This window comes from Pseudophryne corroboree, chromosome 6, assembly GCF_028390025.1.
Source record: "Pseudophryne corroboree isolate aPseCor3 chromosome 6, aPseCor3.hap2, whole genome shotgun sequence".
Taxonomy (NCBI): domain Eukaryota; kingdom Metazoa; phylum Chordata; class Amphibia; order Anura; family Myobatrachidae; genus Pseudophryne; species Pseudophryne corroboree.
The window spans coordinates 502,678,238-502,699,881 of record NC_086449.1 but is presented as its reverse complement, the minus strand read 5'-3'; positions in this window follow the sequence as shown (position 1 = coordinate 502,699,881).

The window sequence follows — 21,644 nt, the reverse complement described above, 5'->3', positions numbered from 1 at the left end:
GTACTGTAAATGACCAGCCCTTTGTCCTATAGATGAAGAGGTTACAGTTTCTATTGTATTGTGTATTGACCAACTGTATAAAAGCCAAGCTGCCTAGCTGGTCATTCATCTCTCTCTGAAGGTCATCTTGCTTGATTGACTGAGCACCGGACCATGTGGCACTGGCCAAACCAAACGTATGTACCATTGATTGTAGCCTCTTTTCTGTTATTGTGATTGTATATCTGTAGTAACCCCCTTTCAGAGGAAAAAAGTAGTAATCCTGCACTGCCCTAGTAAATATTGTTGTAATTAATTTTTAATATCAACCAACTATAAAGAAAATATTAAAATAGGAAAAATTCCTCAATTCTAAATAACAGTGTTGGCGGTGCTCCCCAGAGGAAAGATGACAGTTAAATCACAAATGGGTTGTCCCAAGAAAAGAAACTTAGGACAAAAGAAGCTAGCCTCTTTGTGGGGGCACTCGTTTGATTAATATAGATTTAAAATGTAACTTTTATTAAATTCATTAAAATTGTATATATGAATTCTTTATAATTCCCTTGAGAAGGATTGGCATGTGATGAAAGGAGTAGTATAGTAGTTTAATATTGGATGAAATTCTTCCTCAGTGGTACTCCCTAGGGTGAAAATATCAATATATATATATATCCACATATATATCTATATATATATATATATATATACATATAAAGACATACACACATGTAAAGTTGTGTGTATGTCAAAAGATGCGTGTAGGCGGTGGTGACAATATAATTTTTCAAGCACCACCATCAGATATGTTCAACAACAGAGCACAATGCTACCGTGTGTGAAAAAATTAGTTAATCATCTTGTTGAAAAATTAATTAATGAATGGTGATAGGTTCTGGGCAATGATTTACCTCCAACCCCTGAAATTAGAAAGGTTGGAAGGAAAGGTATGGGCAGGATAAGGTAATCTGTAAGATCCCGTCTCACTATTCTTCCAGATATAATAAATCAATAACCATCCATTATAGCCATCAATGTTCCAACCCACCTCTTAAATCAATTAACACCTCATTAGAATCAATGCAGCATAGAGTAGGCACAGATAGCAATCAAATTATATGGTAACTCTCACCGTTTGAACAGAAGGAAGGGGGGTGGGGTATATGCACAGTCTCCTTTCAGTCCTTTAATCAAACGTAGATCTATTAGTTATTTAATTGCTTGAGGTCAGTCAAGACACTGTGTGTTGAATCTCTCAGAGCGAAACACTGAAATCCCGTGACTTTATATCTGAATGTGCTATTAATGGGTTGTCATACCGCACATGATCACCAAATAAGTAATCTTAGAGATTCTGAACATTAATCATATCAAAATGTCACAGCTTGTCTTGAAATCACATATACTTGTTAAATCATATGCCCAATCTAAACAAAATTTGTAACATTTGGTGGGTATTTGTTTCTCAGCTGTAATGATATGTTAATGCAAACAGTAAACAGTGTTTAAGTTTCTGACATATAAATATAACATTAATTAATATATAGGACAGAGAGACCCCGTTCCGTTGCCCATAGCAACATCTACTGCCTTCCCATGTGTGCACTGGGGCACAGTGAATGGGAGGTGAGAGTATTAACCATGGGTGGTAGCAGGTGGAAGAAAGAAAGAGTGTTTCTGCTTTCAAACGTTCATGTATCCTGGGACCCTGATGATATATATATCATTGCAGGGCTGCAGGTACAGTACTGGTTTGATGAGAGAACACTGAGTACCTTAAATTTCTCTATGCTGCTCCAGCATGCAGATATTCAGTTAGCTGGAGGTGATTTGACAGGTAGCAGTGCTCTGTGCGACAAATATGCCCAGCTCCGGCTGAGCACGTATATACAGCAGGAATCCCGCACTGGCTGTTATAGAGAAACAGCGTTTTGCCGGGTCTGTGGCTCCTATTGTCTGCTCGTGTGAGTCTTACGGCCGGTAGCTAAGTCTGGTAGCGTAGTAAGTTGGCTGGTCTCCCTGTATAACGGGTTTCAACAGCTACGGCCAGGCACATATACGGAACTTGGGTTCAGCGCTAATGGCTGCGGCGCCGGATCTCCGGCTTGTATTCCCCGCTCGTATGTGACCGGCAACCGGTAATTACGTCAAGTGACGATATGAACAGGCTGAACGTACGTTTCACCCTCTCTGGGGCTTGATCAGACCCACACTAAAGTCTGTCAGAGAGACACAGAGGGATTTGCCAGTCCACACACTGCACCTTATTGTGAATTGTGGAAATATTACCCACTTACATTGTATATACCAATAATAGGCCCACAGACCTAATTATAACCTGGGTTGTTGCCAGATGTCCCAATATACCCAGGAATACTTAAGACTGTGATCATAGAACAAACAGGCCTAATCACTTATTTCATTTTGATACGTGTGCACTTGCCACTTTATAAATATTCCTTATTGGATCTTAAAAAAAACTATGCAATTGGAAGCTTGTCCTTTTGCATCTTTTACAGCCACGGCAAACATCTAATTTGGTATTTTTCTTTTTTTCTATTAAGATTGGGCTCATCCAATTCCTTTTCTACTTTTAGGAATGCTCAGGCATGAGCCAGTTAGAAATCCTTATTTCTTTTCAGTCCAATTAGATACAGTAACTTGAGAAGGCAGATTCTGCTCACATCCAGAGCCGGATTAAGCCTTGGGGGGGGGGGGGGGGTAAGGGGGCTTCACTTAGGACAGGGGGGCCCTGGTGGAAGGTGAGCCTGTATATTAGATTGTGCATACCTCTCAACATGACCAATTCCAGGAGGAACAAGATGCTCTCTGCCTGGACTTCCCTTTTAATATATGATTGGCATCACATGTGCCCAGGTAGAGAGCATTTTGTCCCTCCAGGAATGGGTCATGTTGGGAGGTATGGATTGTGTATATTAAATATTAACCAATGGTGTATGTTAGATTTAAACAAATAGTTGAATAGTTTAATAATACCTGAGTACTGTTTATATATCCACCTAATAGAGAAACAACTATTTTATAATGTTTTCCTGTAGTGGAACAAAGACAATTTAAGCTTAAAATACACATAGAAAAATAAAATCTGTACTTTATCTTGCAATAGAACCAGCCTCTGTACTAATAACACACTGGGACAAGACTCAGGAGGATGCTCTGTGTCTCTCGCTAGACATGAACGCTCTCATTAGATAACAGGTTACATAGGACCCAGATAGGAGCAGAAGCTGGAATCCCTGGGTCACTTACAGCTCTATCCTCTCTGCTATCTTTCCTCTGGCCAGAAAGCTCCGTCGGTGTCTCTTGAAACCTGACAGTCCTGTGTCTATGCCTGTAATGTATCTTGCTCACATTGTGGCCACCTGGTTCTGCTGCTGCACAGGAGGGAGAGCTAGTGATATCAGTGTGCTCTGGCTGGGGAGCACCTTTACAGAGGGGGGCTAGTATGCCCTGCATCACCCCCTTAATCTGGCTATGCTCACATCCCATGTAGGTCCAAATAGAATCTGCCTACTATAATATGTCAAAAAATGCATAACGCCAGCTGTAATCAGCTAATTGAATCTGAGTATATAGATCTCTCTTCCCCTGTTGCCTCTGGAACTTAAATTAACATACGGTAAGTCAGGACGGAGTGACCTGCCATGTGCATATTATTAGGCCTAGGTCTATTGTCCTGGACATCATTTTATTCTAGGGAAGGCTCAATAGGCTGAAGATTCTGCTTGGATTCCCAGGGCTTTTTCCCCCCACTCTACTGCACTGCCACTTACAGGTTAGTAAGCAAAGGCACTCATGCTGCTATCGGGTTTTGTTGGAATCCTGTGGTGGCCACAGTGAAGCTTTAAGCTTAAGTGGCCATTGCCATGCCCGCCGGGACCTGACGTCCTATTTTCATTTCTAAACCTTTTTGTAAAAATAAAGCTTTACATTAATTACAGGCTGCATCTATATCTGAAATCACAGTACAGATCTGTGTAGCAGGTCAGGATCTCAATTGTGGTCCTAGAATCTGTATTTCAAGCTCCTTGATTTCTATATGTGCAGTGCAATCCATTGGGGACCATCAATGTTGCTTTATAGAAATTAAAATAAAAAAAAACATTGCTGTAATTTACAATTATTTGAATGCCAAAATCTCTGCAAATAAAAGTATTCAGACCTGTAATTAAGCTTAATATACTAAACAATAATGAGCTTTCAGGGGTTTCAGATAGATTTGGAGCTTGACACAGAGCGATAAGTAACATAATGGTGTTCATAAAATCATCATTCCAACTCCTGAGCTGTTTGCAGCACTAAAAATAGAACAATAATTTCCTTTATTTTTTCAATTAAATATGGTAGGGAAAATAAAACATAGGAGAAAACATCTGGTAATCTTTACACCAATATTATTACACAAATGATCATCAATAGTTCATATGTATATTGTATTCATACAGTATATTATTCTGAATTCCTGTTTATAACAAAAGAATTTAGGAATTTACAGAAACCAGTTAGTATGCTTTATGGAGTTCCCGCAGTTCCTGTATGCACATCAGCAATTTCATGTAAAGTTAATTGAGTTAGACCTAGCATTGTGTGGTTTATATAATGATGATAAAAGGATTAGAAAGATTTAAAAACCTAATGTGTGAGTCATAGTTTTGGCATTGCAAGACAAAAAAAATAATAATAATCCTGCTTTAAGCCTATAGCCACGAGGATATTTTCTAGACAGCTGTATTTCAATGCCATATAACCAGACTGCTAGGACAGAAGAGGCATACTATACCCTTGCCATTCACAGGGAAAGTTGGTCTTTCCTAGTTTTATAGTCTTTTACCAGAATGGTAAGCAGAAGCATAACTAGATGCAGCTGTGCGCTTTCAGATAGTCTAATTTTAGCTGCTTTTGTTTACTTATATTGTATCTTTCTATCCCCAAAGCAGAAAGTATTTACTGTGTACTTGGCTTTCCAAACTTGTATTGACCTTTAGAAGCATTTGTTTAAAGAAAATAGTGTACATCATGAAAACAATGTTCCAAAGTTCAATTGTGCATCACTTAAATTAAGTTCTTTTTTTTTTTAGAAGTTAGCAGGGCAAGTATATATATTTTTTCTTATTTTACAAACCCCATCAGAATATGTAAAACCAACTGCAAAAATATCCAACAAAGGCTTTCTTTAGGCGTGTGATACCATCCATAATGGAACAGGACAGAAATGTCCTTTGCTCTTCCCTCTTTTTCAACTTACATTAAAAAACTGCCAGCAACATAAAATTGCTAATTGAATAAAGCAGGAAAAACTGCAAGGCTGTTTTTATTTTTGTCAGTTAACACCTTTTTTTTTTTTTTTAAATACTTTTGCCCATTTTACCCATTTCTCCCAAATTTGCATTAATTGGTCTTAAAGTATGATATTGTGCATGAAATCTGATGGGTTTACTTATGAGTTGTCAATGCATCTTATCACATTTGTGCCAGATATTTAAAAGGGAAATGATTTTACTAGCAAGACACAGCTAGTAAAAGCATTACCCTTTTAAATATCAAGCACGATCACACGCTTCATAAATAAACTCCTGAGATTATTGCATTCAACTTCCTTACTTCCCAAGTCACACACCTACACAGTGTTGTCAGTTAAAAGTTAATATCACTCATGGGTCAAATTCTGGGCGAATGTTTATATTACTATCTTTTTAGAGCTCTATCTATCTATCATGATCCAGAAAAAGCTACGGAAAGGCTTTTTTAAGCAAACTAATTAAATTCAGTTACTACACATTTGGGATGTTCTTACATTTGGAAAAGATGATGTGCAAATATGTTTAAAAATGGTTTCTTTCCAACTGTCGTTGCTAAGTATTTTTGATGTTTATGCAGTATTTTAGGAGGTAGCAAGTTTACATTACATTGTCTATGCAAGTTTATTGTACAATGACAATTTAATTAAATCAAATCTTAACATTCCCCCAGTCCTACACACACACACACACACACACACACACACACACACACACAAAGTAGAACCAGAATTCATGGTGACCTCTTACATCAGAGGTGGCCAAAAATAGGATTTTGGTTACCTACCGGTAAATCCTTTTCTCATAGACCGTAGAGGATGCTGGGGTCCATATTAGTACCATGGGGTATAGAGGGGTCCACCAGGAGCCATTGGCACTTTAAGAGTTGAATAGTGTGGGCTGGCTCCTCCCTCTATGCCCCTCCTAGCAGACTCAGTATAGAAACTGTGCCCGAGGAGACGACATACTTCGAGAGAAGGAATTACAGATAGTGGCGAGATTCATACCAGCTCACACAACAGGTAAATCCGGCTAACATGCCGGAACAACTCAGAAACAGCAGAACTTACCTAGGAACCAGGTAACACTGAACTATAAAACCAATGCAGGAAAACAAAGCGCTGGGCGGGCGTCCAGCATCCTCTACGGACTACGAGAAAAGATTTACTGGTAGGTAACCAAAATCCTATTTTCTCTTACGTTCTAAAGGATGCTGGGCTCCATATTAGTACCATGGGGATGTACCAAAGCTCCCAGAACAGGAGGGATAGCACGGAGGCTCCTGCAACACTGCTTGACCAAACTTGAGGTCATCAGAGGCCAGACTATCGAACTTGTAAAACTTGGCAAACGTGTTCGACCCAGACCAAGAAGCTGCTCGACAGAGCTGTACTGCTGAAACACCCCGGGCAGCCGCCCAGGAAGAGCCCACTTTACGAGTAGAGTGGGCCTTTACAGATTTCGGACACGGCAATCCTGCCATGGAATAAGCATGCTGGATAGTGAACCTGACCCAGCGTGAAATTGACTGCTTAGAAGCAGGACATCCAATCTTCTTTGGATCATAGAGGACAAACATGGAGTCGCTTTTCCTGTGACGAGCCGTCCTCTTCACGTAAATCTTCAAAGTCCTCACTACATCCAAGGCCTTTGAAGAAATTGAGGCGTCAGTAGCCACTGGCACCACAATAGGTTGGTTGATGTGGAAAGCCGACACAACCTTAGGCAGAAACTGTGGACGAGTCCTAAGTTCCGCCCTATCTTCATGGAAGATCAGATAGGGACTTTTACAAGATAAAGCCCCCAATTCAGACACGCGTCGTGCAGAAGCCAAGCCAACAAGGTGACCGCCTTCCACGTGACAAAACTTGAGATCAGCCTCCTGTAGAGGCTCAAACCAAGCAGACTGCAGGAACTGCAACACCACATCCAGATCCCATGGAGCCGTAGGCACCACAAAGGGAGGCTGGATGTGTAGAACCCCCTTCAAAAAGGTCTGAACCTAAGGAAGAGCAGCCAAATGTTTTTGGAAGAAGATGGACAAAGCCGAGATCTGGACCTTGATGGAACCCAGTCTCAGTCCCATATCCACCCCTGCTTGCAGGAAAAGGAGAAAACGTCCAAGTTGAAACTCCACCGCCGGAAACTTCTTGGCCTCACACCAAGAAACATATTTCTTCCAAATGCAATGGTAATGTTTAGACGTTACCCCCTTCCTGGCCTGTATCAGGGTAGGAATAACCTCACTCGGGATACCTCCGAGGTAAGATCTGGCGTTCAACCGCCATGCCGTCAAATGTAGCCGCGGTAAGTCTTGATAAGCGAACGGCCCCTGCAGAAGCAGATCCTCCCGAAGAGTTAAAGGCCGTGGATCTTCTACCAGAAGATCCAGCAGATCCGCGTACCAAGGCCTCCTTGGCCAGTCCGGAGCAATGAGGATTGCCATGACATTTGTTCTTCTCACGAGCTGAAGAAACTTTGGAATCAGAGGATGTGGAGGGAACACATACTCTGACTTGAACACCCACGGTGTTACCAGTGCATCCACCGTCACTGCCTGTGGGTCGCTTGACCTGGAACAGTACCTCCGTAGTTTCTTGTTGAGGCGTGAGGCCATCATGTCTATGTGGGGAACTCCCCACCAACAGGTTACCTCCTCGAACACCTCTGGATGGAGGCCCCACTTCCCTGGATGGAGATCGTGTCTGCTGAGGAAGTCCGCTTCCCAGTTGTCTACGCCAGGAATGAAGATTGCCGACATCACCACCGCGTGTCTTTCTGCCCCGCTGAGAAATTTTTGACACCTCTGCCATGGCAGCCCTGCTCTTCGTTCCGCCTTGTCGGTTTATGTAGGCCACTGTGGTCACATTGTTCGACCTGCACTGCCCGATGCTGTAGAAGGTGTGCTGCTTGTAGAAGGGCGTTGTACACAGCCCTGAGTTCCAAGATGTTTATCGGGAGAAGTGACTCTTGATTCGACCATCGTCCCTGAAAGGTTTCCCCCAGAGCGACTGCTCCCCAACCTCTTAGACTTGCATCTGTGGTTAAAAGGATCCAGTCTTGAATTCCGAACCTCCGCCCCTCCAGAAGGTGTGGAAGTTGCAGCCACCAGAGGAGTGAAATCCTGGCTTTCAGAGACAGGGGTATCCTCTTGTTTATGTGTAGGTGACCACTGGTCCAAGAGGTCTAGTTGAAAAGGTCGAGCATGAAACCTGCCGTACTGTAGAGACTCGTAGGCGGCCACCATCTTTCCCAGAAGGCGTATGCACTGATGAACTGATACTCGGGTAGGCCTTAGGACATCCCGGACCATTGTTTGAATCACCAACGCTTTCTCCACTGGGAGAAATACCCTCTGCACTTCCGTGTCGAGGATCATTCCCAGGAAAGACTGCCGCCTTGTCGGCTCCAGATGAGATTTCGGAAGGTTCAGTATCTAACCATGCTTCCTGAGCAGCTGTGTCGTGAGCGCGATAGACCGCAACAACCTCTCCCTGGACGATGCCTTGATCAGGAGATCGTCCAGATATGGAATTATGTTCACCCCCTGTATGCGGAGAACCATCATCTCCGCAATCACTTTGGTGAAGATCCTTGGTGTTGTTGAGAGGCCAAACGGCAGCACCTGCAACTGATAGGGATCCTCCATCAGCGCAAACCTGAGATAAGCTTGATGTGGCACCCAAATTGGGATGTGGAGGTAAGCATCCTTGATGTCCAGGGACACCAGGAACTCCCCCTCCGACAGTTCTGAGATTCCATCTTGAATTTGAACTCCCTGAGATCAGGGTACAAAGACAATAAATTTAGAATAGGCCGTACCGAACCATCCGGTTTCGGTACCACAAAAAGGTTCGAATAATAACCCTTGTTAAGTTGCTGAAGAACAACCTGAACAAATACCTCTGACACAACCAATTTCCTGATGGCTTCCAAAGAACTGTCCTGTCCGCCAGCAGAGCTGGTAAGCCTGACTTGAACAAACGGTGAGGCAGGGGTTATTGAAACTCGTCTGTACTCCCTGGACACTATATCTAGAACCCAGGAGTCCAGACCCGACGACATCGAGATGTGGCTGAACTGCCGGAGTCTCGCCCCCACCTGACCTTCCTCCAGGCCTACCTGTCCACCGTCATGCGGAGGACTTAGGGGTATCAGAAGCGGGCTCCTGGGTCTGGGAACCTGCGGGAGCGGGTTTCTTTCTTTTGGCACGACCACCTCTGAAGGTGTTCGAAGGCTTATTCTTTCTAGGCCTCGCGGCCCGAAAGGACTGTGACGTGTTAGATGAAAAGGGCTTCTTCGTAGCCGGTGCAGCTGAGGGGAGAAAAGGAGACTTACCCGCAGTAGCCGTGGCAATCCATGCATCCAGCGCCTCCCCAAATAGAGCCTGACCTTTGTACGGAAGGCCTTCCACACACTTCCTGGATTCCCTGTCCGCAGACCAGTTGCGCAGCCAGAGACCTCTGCGAGCCGAGACTGACATGGAGGAGATCCCCGCAGCCATGGAACCCAGGTCCTTCATGGAATCCACCAGGAACCCTGCAGAATCCTGAATATTACGCAAAAACAAATCAACGTCACCTCTGTCCAGCGTAGACGATTCTTCCTGCAGAGTGATCGACCACCTGGCAATAGCTTTAGCAATCCAAGCACAGGCTATAGTAGGCCGCAATATAGCCCCCGAAGCCGTGTAAATGGATTTCAGCGTAGCATCCACCTTGCGATCTGCCGGGTCCTTTTAACGCGGTAGATCTTAGGACCGGTAAAACTACCTGTTTGGACAGCCTGGATAACGAGGCGTTGACTCCGATCTTGTGAAAAAAGAGAAAAAATTACTCTTTACTAAGAGAACTCTGTGGAGCTCCCCTAGCTGTGACCGGCTCCTCCGAGCACATTTTCTAAACTGAGTCTGGTAGGAGGGGCATAGAGGAAGGAGCCAGCCAACACTATTAAACTCTTAAAGTGCCAATGGCTCCTGGTGGACCAGTCTATACCCCATGGTACTAATATGGACCCCATCATCCTCTAGGACGTAAGAGAAAGGTAGATCGCAATCAACCGGTAGCTCATAGAGCATCCGCCTGTAGCTCGCAACAGACTTAACAAAAAAATAACTGTAAGGAGCCTGTTGCCGCTGCTTCTCTTCACAGTTCCTAGGGATGCAGTGTGCGTGTGCGCAGGTGACATAATGATGTCACCCGCGATGTGAGGAGCCTGGGTGCTAGTTGGATCCAGATGGCAGTGGCGATGACAGGAGAAGCAGCCAGTGGGAGGCCATGCAGCGTGAAAGCGAGTGCCGTGACTGCGGGGAGAGGGAGGACTGTAGCTAGGCAGCGTGACAACTTGTCAGGTCAGTTATGCAAAAGGGGGTTTCTTCACAAGGGGAGGAGCGATCTGCAAAGGGGGGAATCTGCAGAGAGTGTGGTATCTTCACAAAGGATTTTTTCATTTTTTTTTTTTTACACAAGAGGGGATCTGCAAAGGGTCGAGGATCTGTAAAGAGAGGATTATTGTACAGGGGGCTATTATGCAGGGGACTGGAAGGGGGTATCTGCACAGTGGGTGATTTGCATGGAGAAGGGCATTGTACAGGGGGCTATTATGCAGGAGAGTGGAAGGAGGATCTGCAAAGGAAGGGGGGGGGGGTTATTTGATGTTGTCATTCTTAATGCTATTTTTAAATGTGTGCAATATTATTGGTGCTGTTATTTGATGGCATTATTAATGTTATTTTTAAATGTGAGCGTTATTGTTGGTGTTATTTGATGCCGGTAGATCACTGGTAAGTAAGTGAACAAAAAGAAGATCCCAGGTCCCAAAAGTCCAGCAACCCCTGTCTTGCATGACTCTGTAGTACTTTTATGGTTGCATTAGATAGCTTGCTGTAAAACTTAGGTCTAACTGACGGCAATCTATTCTGCCACTTCAACAAATGGAAATTCAACGTTTGTATAAATGTGCAAATACAAGCTGTGCCTTGTCTCTAAAATGTACACTTTAGATCTTTAATTGAATTGGCAAACCATTTGGGAAATGCGGATAGGCGCACCATTGGATGAGCAGTGGTCCTCCACATTTGATAAAATGGCTTGATCCTAGATGCTCACTCAACAAAACACCCTGTATGATCTATCCATTATGAGGTTCATGAAATTCAGGGTCACATGATACTAGTCCTTGAACACTCGACAAAATATATTATCATGGCTTAAGTCTACCGTAACACTCCTTTTCTACAGCAGGATACATTGGTTTCCACAGGAAAACATCGGGGATGTCCTAAAGCAGTTGCTCAAGGGAGGGGACGCACCTTAGCAGGTATAAGTACCCAGCTTCCAAAGGAAGCATCCTAGGAGGCGGAAGTATCAGAGGCATAGAACCTAATAAACGTGTTCACTGAGGACCACGTAGCCGCCTTGCCCAACTGTTCTGCAAACGAGCCACAGCAGGCTGCCCAAGAAGGTCCGACAGACAGAGTAGAATGGCCTTTAATAGCAGCAGGAGCTGAGAGACCAGCCTGCGCATAGGCTTGTTCAATCACCATTGTAATCCATCTGGACAAGGTTTGTTTATTTGCAGGCCAGCCACATTTGTGGAAACCAAACATGACAAAATGGATATCTGACCTCCTGATAAAGGCAGTCCTCTCCACATATATACGGAGAGCCCTTACCATATCCAAAGAACGCTCTTTGGAGGACAAATCAGAAGAGATAAAGGCCGGAACCACAATCTCTTGGTTAAGGTGAAAAGATGCCACCAGCTCAAGTAAATAACCCGGTCGAGTTCTAAGAACTGCCAGGTCACTGTGAAATATCAGAAAGGGTGGACAACAGGACAAAGCACCAGAGTCAGACACCCTTCTTCCAGAGGCAATAGCCAGCAAGAATAGGACCTTGGCCGTGAGCCATTTGAGGTTCAGAGTCTCAAGAGGATCAAATGGAGACTCTTGGAGGGCGTTCAGCACAACAGATAGATCCCATGGAGCCACAGGTAGGATATAGGGAGGCTGAATCCAAAGAACACCCTGAGTGAAAGTATGATCATCAGGTTTAGATGCAATTCCTCTCTGAAACCATACTGAAAAGGCAGAAATGTGACTCTTGAGGTAGGCCAGACAAAAACCTGGGTCAAGGACTTGTTGCAGAAAAGCCAGGATTCTGGACGTTCTGAATCAATATGTACCATTATTCTTACCAGCACATCAGGTTAAGTAAAAATTCCAGACCCTGTAATAAAGCCGGGCAGATGCCGGTTTGCGGGATTTCAACATAATCTGAATAACCGCATCGGAAAAACCTTTTGCCCTCAGGAGTGATGCTTCAAGAGCCACACCGTCAAAGCCAGTCCGGCCAAGTCTGGGTAGAGACAAGAACCCTGTACAAGAAGGTCCGGGCGCTGAGGAAGTAGAAGGGGATTCTCTGTCGATAGACCCTGCAGGTCTGAGAACCAATGCCTTCAAGGCCATGATGGAGCGACTAGAAGCAGTATTCCTCCTTGTTTGAACTTCCATAGTACCCCTGGGCAGGAGTGACACCGGAGGGAGCATATAGGGCAGCCGAAAGTTCCATGGTACCACCAGTGCGTCCACGAATGCTGCTTGAGGATCCCTGGTCCTTGATCAGAAGACCGGAACCTTGTGATTGTATCGAGACACCATGAGGTCTACGTCCAGTAGGCCCCATCTGTCCACTAGGAGTTGAAAGACTTCGTGATAAAGACTCCACTCTCCGGCGTGCACGCCCTGACAACTGAGGAAGTCCGCTTCCCAGTTTAGGACTCCCGGAATTAACACTGCCGATATGGCTGGCAGATGGCATTCTGCCCAGCAAAAGCTTTTTGACACTTCCATCATTGCCACACGACTTAGAGTGCCGTCTTAATGGTTTATGTATGCCACCGTGGTGGCGTTGTCTGACCGTACTTGAACAGGCCTGTTCTGTACCAGAGAGGGGGCGAGAGATAATGCATTGAATACCGCCCTCAACTCCAGAATGTTTATTGGGAGGAGTGATTCCTCCTTGATCCAGCGACTCTAAAACGAGTGTTACTCCAATACCGCACCCCATCCCCTCAGACTGGCGTCTGTTGTCAGCAGGACCCAGGCGGGGATTGAAAAGGGACGGTCCTTGCTTAAATCACTGGACCTGTAGCCACAAGGTCAGCGACAGACTAACCTCCAGAGTTAAAGTGATCAGCTCAGATCTGATCCAATGAGGTTGGCCACCCCATTTAGAAAGGATTAACCTCTGTAACGAATGAAATTGAGCATACTCTAACATGTCGCATGCAGACACTATCAGGTCAAATACTTGCATCGCCGAGTGTATCGACACTCTGTGGCAACAAAGGAAGCATCTTATCCTGTCCCTTATCCTGTCCTGAAGCTTCAGGATCTTTTCTGGAGACAGAAACAGCCGTTGACCAAGTGTCCAGAAGTGCCCCCAGGTGCACTATGCTCTGAGCTGGGACTAGTGACTACTTCTTCCAATCGATAAGCCACCCTTGGGCTTGCAGGAAGGTTACCATCAGTTGCAGATGACTGAGGAGAACATTACGGGAATTTGGCAGAATCAGAAGGTTGTCCAGATACGGCAGGATTCTGATCCACTGGTGACGGAGATGGGCAGCCATCACGGCCATGACCTTGGTGAAGATCCGAGGAGCCATGGCCAGTCCAAATGATGGAGCCTGGAATTGATAATATAAGTTACCAATAGCAACTGCAGAAACTGCTGGTGCGACATGGCAATAGGTATATGCTGGTATGCATTCTGTATCCAGGGATACGATATAGTCTCTGAGTTCCATAGCCAGTACAATTGAGGGTAGTGTTTCCATACGAAATCTAGACACTCAAAAACTTGCTCATGGTTTGATGTTGAGTATAGGCCGGAATGACCCATTTGGTTTCGGAACTAGAAACAGGGTCGAATAATAACCACTGCTCTCTGGGACTGAGGTACCGTCACAACCACTTCAGTACTCAGGAGAGAACTGACTATTGTTTGCAAAGCTTACGCCTTTTACAGTAGAAACGCGGCGCAAAACTGGCGAGGGGGACGTCTCTTGAAAGAGACCGCGAACCCGTGAGAGAACTTTCAGCACCAATGCGTCTGAAGTGGTCTTTAACCAGACCTGAGCAAACTGTAGAAGTCGGCCTCCCACTTGTGGGGTCCCTCAGGATTAGGCCCGCCCCATAATGCAGCAGGATTGTCCGGTTTAGAAGCAGGCTGCCGAGCTGCCCAGGATTGTTTGGCCTTGGGCTTTGCGGTTTTGGGAGCACGAGATTGTCTTGGGTATGCCTGACCTTTTGCTTTCCCTTGAGGCCAAAAGTTGTAACTTTTGCCTTCTGTGCCGAAGGATTATTATTTGGGAGAAAAGAAGTCTTAGCAGCTGCTAACTCCAACACAATTTTATTTAGGTCTTCCCCAAACAAAATGTCCCAAATGAAGGGTTGTACCTCCAAGGTCTTTTTGGAGTCCAGGTCCACTTTCCATGACCTCAACCACAGAATACGGCGAGCTAGAACAGACGCAGTCGACGCTTTGGCTGCCAAACCACCCGCCTCAGAGGACGCCTCCTGAATGTAATAGGTGGCAGTGGTAATGCGAGACAGGTATTGTCTGACAATGTCAGAAATATCCTCAGGCAGCTCCTCCTCCAATGCCTGAACCCATGCTTCAATACCTTTAGCAGCTCAAGAGGCAATAGTGGGCCTATGCACAGCTCCTGTAAGGGAGTAAATAGATTTCAGGCATCCCTCCACACGCTTATCTGTCAGTTTCTTCAGTGTGGTGACAGGCAGAGTGGATAACACCACGAGTCGGGTGACGTGAGAATCCACTGGCGGTTTTTCCCCACTTGCTACATAGCTCTGCACGGAGAGGATAGCGAGCCAAGGCCCGTTTAGGCAGAGGGAATTTCTTCAATGGAGTAGACCAGGGTTCCAGTCTGATGTCCACTATACGGTCAGAATGGGGTAACAGATTTTTAACCACCTTCTGCCATTTAAACATATCAGGGATTTGCAGGATTTGTTTAATAGCAACCACTAAGGCAGGGACAATAATCTGCAAGGGAGCATACTCATCCGTAACACTAGATTCAGTGTCTGACAGGACCGTATGCTCCCCCTCCTGTCAGATGAAATATCAGAGAGGTATGTGGACTGTGAGGAGGAAGTAGCCCACTTAGATGACCCAGAGACACGGGAGTGACCTGGAGTGGATTTCTGTCTAACCAAGAACGGATTTAACTGTTGCAGCTGGTTAAACTTTCCGCCCAAGGCGGATTAACCATAGGGACAACATATGGCTGTAGGGTCACAGGTGGTCCCATAAGGGACATAAGGCATTCTACCAAAGTACACAGTAGGTTTATGAACGCAGCCCAGAGTGGCTCCTGAATAGAACCAGGAGCTGCGGACTGACTAGGAGGTGTATGACCCATAGTACACAGACCATCATACAAAACTTCCCCCTCTGGTAAATCCTTGGAGCATGCTCTGCATGATGCAGGAGCGTCCACTGATTTACTGCCATTTCTGTTAGACATTATGTAATAATGCAACAACAGAGCGACGATAAAGCCAAAGTACAATAACTGCAAATAAATCCGGTATTATGTGAGAGTACACAGCAGAATATATATATTGGATAAATACTGTGACGCACCTAGCCTCTTAGGGTACAGAATAAAGCAACAGTTATATCTGGGAAACACAGAGTGAAACCACACAGTAGATACAGGCACATAGTCACAGGCAATGCAGAAATGATTATAACAATAAGGCTGCACTGGATAATATATATATATATATATATATATATATATATATATATATATATATACACATATATATATATATATATACATACACACATATACATATATACACATATACATATATATACACATATACATATATACACACACACACACACACACACACACACACACACACACACACACCTCCTCCCCATAGCAGGCATGCGTACCAGGAGAGTGTCTGCGACCGCGTGCCTAAGCCACAGTGTCTCCGCCCCAAGTTCCCAGGAACTGAGCAGTGGGAGTTTACGATGCCGCTTGGGAGGTTATGGAGCTGCGGCACTGAAGCGTCACCCTGACATATAGCGCTAACAGCCCAGAGAAGAAATCTTCTTAGAAGCTTTTTCAGGGCTGCCCAGTGCAGCCCTCCTGTTAATTGACCTGCTGCTAAAGGCACCAACTCGAAACTGAGCTCTCAGTGCCTGGAGGTGGTTATAGAGGAGGCCCCATTACATCCTGGGACAGCCTAAAGCTTTAGCCTGTTCGTGCCTCTGGATCAAGATCCACTCTACACAATGTACCTTGCAGAAAATAGGATTATAATACCTACCGGTAAATACTTTTCTCCTAGTCCATAGAGGATGCTGGGGACTCCCAAAGTACCATGGGGTATAGACGGGATCCGCAGGAGACATGGGCACACTAAAAGACTTTGACTGGGTGTGAATTGGCTCCTCCCTCTTTGCCCCTCCTCCAAACCTCAGTTATAGGAACTGTGCCCAGGGGAAACGGACATTTCGAGGAATGGATTTTTGTTAAACTAAGGCGAGAACATACCAGCCCACACCACAAACACACCGTACAACTGGATTAGCAGGAATACCAGATAACAGTATGAACTAACAACAGCAACAAGCTGAACACAATTGATACACAACCTTTGTGCAACCGAAAACAACAAGTATCAATACAAACTGCAAGAAACAGTCCGCGCTGGGATGGGCGCCCAGCATCCTCTATGGACTAGGAGAAAAGGATTTACCGGAGGGAATTAAAATCCTATTCTCTCTTACGTCCTAGAGGATGCTGGGGACTCCAAAAGGACCATGGGGTCTATACCAAAGCTCCAGACCGGGCGGGAGAGTGCGGACGACTCTGCAGCACCGATTGAGCAAACATGAGGTCCTCATCAGCCAGGGTATCAAACTTGCAGAACTTAGCAAAAGTGTTTGAACCCGACCACGTAGCTGCTCGACAAAGTTGAAGTGCCGAGACCCCTCGGGCAGCCGCCCAAGATGAGCCCACCTTCCTGGTAGAATGGGCCTTTACTGACTTCGGCAACGGCAACCCAGCCGAAGAATGAGCGTACTGAATCGTATTACAAATCCAGCGGGCAATGGTCTGCTTGAAAGCAGGATTTCCTATCTTGTTGGAGGCATACAGGACAAACAGTGTTTCCATTTTCCTAACAAGAGCCATCCTGACGACATAAATGTTCAAAGCTCTTACAACATCAAGAGATTTTGGGACTGCCACAGCCTCCGTAGCCACAGGTACCACAATAGGTTGATTTATGTGAAACGAAGAAACCACCTTCGGCAGAAATTGCTGACGAGTCCTCAATTCTGCTCTATCTACATGAAAAATAAAATACGGGCTCTTGTGAGACAAAGCCGCCAATTCTGACACTCGTCTGGCAGAGGCCAAAGCCAAAAGCATGACCACTTTCCAAGTAAGAAACTTTAACTCAACCTCTTAAAGGTTCAAACCAGTGAGACATAAGAAACTGTAACACCACTTCAAGATCCCACGGTGCCACGGGTGGCACAAACGGAGGATGGATATGCAACACTCCCTTCACGAAAGTCTGAACCTCAGGAAGGATGGCCAATTCTTTTTGAAAGAAAATAGATAAAGCCGAAATTTGCACTTTGATGGAACCCAATTTCAGGCCTGCATCCACGCCAGCCTGCAAAAAATGGAGGAAACGACCCAAATGAAACTCCTCCGCAGGAGCCGCTTTGGTTTCACACCACTACACATATTTTCTCCAAATATGGTGATAATGTTTCGCAGTGACCTCCTTTCTAGCCTTAAGGAGAGTGGGGATGACCTCCCCGGGAATACCTTTCCGAGCTAGGATCTGGCGTTCAACCTCCACGCCGTCAAACGCAGCCGCGGTAAGTCCGGAAACACGCAGGGCCTCTGCAGTAACAGGTCCTCTCGAAGAGGAAGGGGCCAAGGATCTTCTACTAGTAACTCCTGAAGATACGGATACCAGGCCCTCCGTGGCCAATCGGGAACGACGAGTATTGCCTGAACCCTTGTTTGTCTTCTACTCTTCAACACTCTTGGAATGAGAGGAAGAGGAGGGAACACATATACCGACTGAAACACCCACGGAGAGTTACCAGGGCGTCCACTGCACTGGCTTGGGGGTCCCTTGACCTGGAACAATACTTCGGAAGCTTCTTGTTGAGGCGAGACGCCATCATGTCTATTTGAGGAATTCCCCAATTCCTTGTTACTTCTGCAAATACCTCTTGATGCAGAGCCCACTCTCCTGGATCGAGATCATGTCTGCTGCGGAAGTCTGCTTCCCAGTTGTCCACGCCCGGAAGGAAGACTGCTGACAGAGCGCTCACGTACTGTTCCGCCCAGCAGAGAACTCTTGTGGCCTCTGCCATTGCTGCCCTGCTCCTCGTGTCTCCTTGGTGGTTTACGTACGCCACCGCTGTTATATTGTCCGACTGGATCATGACAGGGAGACCCTGAAGGTTCTTCGCCTGCAGGAGGCCATTGTAAATGGCTCTCAACTCGAGAACATTTATGTGGAGACAAGATTCCTGACTTAACCATTTTCCCTGGAAACTTCTTCCTTGTGTGACTGCACCCCAGCCTCGGAGACTTGCATCTGTGGTCAGCAGGACCCAGTCCTGGATTCCGAAACGGCGTCCCTCTAGAAGGTGAGAAGCGTGCAGCCACCACAGGAGAGAAATCCTGGTCCTAGAAGATAGACTTATTTTCCGGTGCATGTGTAGGTGAGACCTGGACCATTTGCTCAGCAGAATGCACTGAAACACCCGGGCATGAAACCTGCCAAATGGAACGGCTTCGTAAGCCGCAACCATCTTCCCTAGCACTCGAGTGCATTGATGAATCGACACTCTTGCCGGTCTCAGAAGTTCCTTGACCATGGTCTGGATTTCCAGAGCTTTGTCCACCGGAAGAAACACTAGTTCCGTGTCTAGGATCATGCCCAAGAAGGGCAGCCGAGTTGTCGGGATCAACTGAGACTTCGGCAAATTTAGAATCCAACCGTGATGTCGCAGAACTGACAGGGAGAGTTCCACATTTCTTAGCAACTTTTCCTTTGATCTCGCCTTTATCAGGAGATCGTCTAAGTACGGGATAATTGTGACCCCTTGCTTGCGAAGGAGTACCATCATTTCCACCATAACCTTGGTGAAAACTCTTGGGGCCGTGGAAAGCCCAAACGGCAACGTCTGAAATTGGTAATGACAATCCTGCACCGCAAATCTTAGGAAGGCCTGATGAGAATATATTGGGACGTGTAAGTAGGCATACTTTATGGTCGACTGACGCCATAAAATCCCCCCTTCTGGAGATCACAGCTCGAAGAGATTCCATCTTGAACTTGAAAGTTTTCAAGTATGGATTGAGGGATTTTAGGTTCAGAATCGGTCTGACCGAGCCGTCCGGCTTCGGCACTACAAAGAGGCTCGAATAGAACCCTTCCCCTGTTGGGACGGGGGAACCAGTACAATGACCCTCTGTTGACACAGCTTTTGTATTGCAGCATTCACCACTTCCCTTTCTGGAAGAGAAACTGGCAAGGCCAACTTGAAAAAGCGGCGGGGAGTATCTCCTGAAACTTCAATTTGTACCCTTGGGAGACTGTCTAAGACCTAAGGATCCAGGGCCTATTGAACCCAAAGCTGACTGAAGAATCGGAGACGGCCCCCCACGGCAGACTCCCGCAGGGGAGCCCCAGCGTCACGCGGTGGACTTGGTAGAGGCGGGGGAAGGACTTTTGGTCCTGGATGCCAGGCACGGCAGGTGACCTCTTTCCCCTTCCTCTACCCTTTTAAGCGAGGAAGGACGAGCCCTTTCCTTTTTTGTATTAGGCCGAAAGGACTGCATCTGATAATGGGGCGCCTTTTTCTGTTATGTGGGAACATAAGGAAGAAAAGAGGACTTACCAGCAGTAGCGGTAGACACCAGGTCAGCAAAGCCATCCCCAAACAAAACACTACCTTTAAAAGGAAGAGCTTCCATAGCTTTCTTGGAGTCCGCATCAGCATTCCATTGATGAATCCACAGCGCCCTCCTGGCCGAGACCGCCATGGCATTCGCTCTTGATCCCAAGAGGCCAATATCCCTCGCCGTATCCTTTAGTTAATATGCAGCGTCCTTGATATAACCAAGAGTAAAAAGAATGTTATCCTTATCAAGGGTATCCATATCAGAAGCTAAATTATCAGCCCACTTAGCAATAGCACTACTCACCCACGCCGACGCCACAGCAGGTCTGAGTAATGCACCAGTAGTAACGACAATGGCCTTCAATGTCGTCTCCTGCTTGCGATCCGCCAGATCCTTGAGGGCAGCCGTGTCAGGAGACGGAAGCGCCACCTTTTTGGACAATCGGGATAGAGCCTTGTCCACGTTGGGTGACGACTCCCATTTCTCCCTGTCGTCAGAGGGGAAAGGATATGCCATAAAAATTCTCTTGGGAATCTGCCACCTTCTGTCAGGTGACTCCCAAGCCTTTTCACAAAGAGCGTTCAGTTCATGAGAGGGGGGAAACGTCACCTCAGGCTTTTTTCCCTTATACAAACAAACCCTCTTATCTGGAACAGGGGGTTCTTCAGAAATATGCAAAACATCTTTAATAGCCACTATCATGTACTGAATACTCTTAACCTTTGGATGTAAAGTAACCTAATTGAAATCGACACTGGAATCGGAATCTGTGTCGGTATCAGTATCTGCCAACTGGGCAAATGAACGTTTATGTGACCCTGAGGGGGTCTGTACCTGAGACAAAGCGTCCTCCATGTTTGTGTCTGAAAATCAGATTTATCCAGCCTTAGACAATAAAGCCACATTTGCATTCAGTGTACTCAACATATTCACCCAATCAGCAGTGCCGACAGTCATTCCCAAATCTTTTTCTGCTCCCCCAGCAACTTCCTCCGGGGAGGAACACTCAGCCTCAGACATGTCGAGACGTAGTACCAACACACCCACACCGGCCAAATAAAGGGGACAGACCCACAGGGAAGCCTGTAGAGAGAACACAGAGGGAGTATGCCAGCTCACACCCTAGCGCCCATATACTACAACAAATAATATATGGTGTTTGCCCTGTAATATATATATAGAAAGCACCAAATTGCATCCCAACTTTTAGAATGCTGACAGGGTAATAATTTACCCTTCCCTAACACCACCTGGGGTGGCGGCTACAGCTAATCACAGGGCGTGGCGGGTAGGGCTAAGACTCCGTTACATAGTTGGTGAGGTTGAAAAAAAGACGATATGTCCATCGAG